This window comes from Arachis ipaensis, chromosome B9 (genome assembly GCF_059453495.1).
Source record: "Arachis ipaensis isolate K30076 ecotype BB chromosome B9, ASM5945349v1, whole genome shotgun sequence".
Lineage (NCBI taxonomy): Eukaryota > Viridiplantae > Streptophyta > Magnoliopsida > Fabales > Fabaceae > Arachis > Arachis ipaensis.
The window spans coordinates 85,037,572-85,038,957 of NC_142444.1; the positions used below are offsets into that span (position 1 = coordinate 85,037,572).

The 1,386-nt window shown below is 40.0% G+C and overlaps 1 non-coding gene across 1 annotated transcript; it reads left to right on the plus strand.

Moving 5' to 3' along the window:
* The first annotated feature begins 206 nt into the window (after positions 1–206).
* LOC148545293 (small nucleolar RNA R71) lies at positions 207–310 on the plus strand. Its single transcript, XR_015900849.1, has one exon. It is a non-coding gene; the product is annotated as a small nucleolar RNA R71 (small nucleolar RNA).
* The last annotated feature ends 1,076 nt before the right edge of the window (positions 311–1,386 follow it).

Below are 1,386 nucleotides of genomic sequence, written 5' to 3' on the forward strand. Positions count from 1 at the left end.
CATTGTTTAGCTCTATTACTCCTCTAGTGTTGCCTCTTTCAGAAGCATAGAAATAGTCATTCTCTGCTACTGTTTCAATGACATCTATGGCTTCCTCAATAGTCTTCTTCTTGTTCAAAGATCCTTCCGATGAATGGTCTACGGCCTTCTTTGACACATAATAGAGCCCTTCATAGAAAATGTGCAGCTGCACCCATTCGTTGAACATGTCAGGTGGACACCTCCTTGTCAGGTCCTTAAACCTCTCCCATGCTTTATACAGAGTCTCACCATCTTGTTGCCTGAAAGTTTGGACCTCAGCTCTCAGCCTATTGATTCGTTGAGGGGGGTAGAATCTTGCTAAGAATTTGTTCACCACATCTTCCTAAGTTGTCAAGCTCTCTTTCGGGAAAGACTCCAGCCACTTGGCTGCCTTATCCTTGAGTGAGAATGGAAATAAGAGCAGTCTATAGGCGTCAAGATGAACACCATTAGATTTCACTGTGTCACATATTCTCAGGAAGGTGGTTAGATGTTGATTGGGGTCTTCTTGGACACTTCCTCCGAACGAACAGTTGTTCTGAACAAGGGTGATGAGCTGTGGCTTCAGTTCAAAATTGTTGGCGTGGATGGTTGGCTTTTGAATGCTACTTCCACAATTTCCTGGGTTTGGATTGATGTAAGTGCCTAAAACTCTTCTATCCTCCCCAGTATGTTTTGCTCGACCTCCTCCGCCATGGTTGTGAGTCTCTTCTTCATGATGGTTTTCCATGTTTTCTTCCATGTTTGGTTCAAAGTATTCCTCCTCTTCCTCAGCACCAACTACTCTTTTTCCTCTTGCTTCTCTCCTTAATCTCAAGAAGGTCCTCTCAGGTTCAGAATCAAAGGAAGTTGAAGCCCCGCTTCTTCTCCCTGTCATACAACCAACAAGTACAAGTAAGGAAAATAGATGCAGAAAGTATTTATGTCAGAATGACTGTTAGTGTGAGTGATGCAATATATCAAACAGTTAGTGGGTTAGTGAAATGAATGGTAAATAACTAAAAACAAAAAAGTAGAGGGAAGGGAAGAAATTAACTAAAATTGAAAGTAAATTACTCAAACAGAAAATTAAATCAAACAAAAATAAAATGCTCAATCTAGTTATCCTCCAATTTAATCATTGTTGATGCACAATCAATCCCCGGCAACGGCGCCATAAACTTGATGCACGAAAAACTTGTCTCATAACATATTTCCTTCGGCAAGTGTACCGAATTTGTCGTCAAGTAAAAACTCACAATAGAGTAAGGTCGAATTTGAGTAAATAACAGAAAAGTAAATGCTAGAAATAAGAGCTGAATGTAGATGACGGAAAGTAAATTGTAGAATCTTAAATGGGAATGGGGAAATTGCTCATAAAAGTAA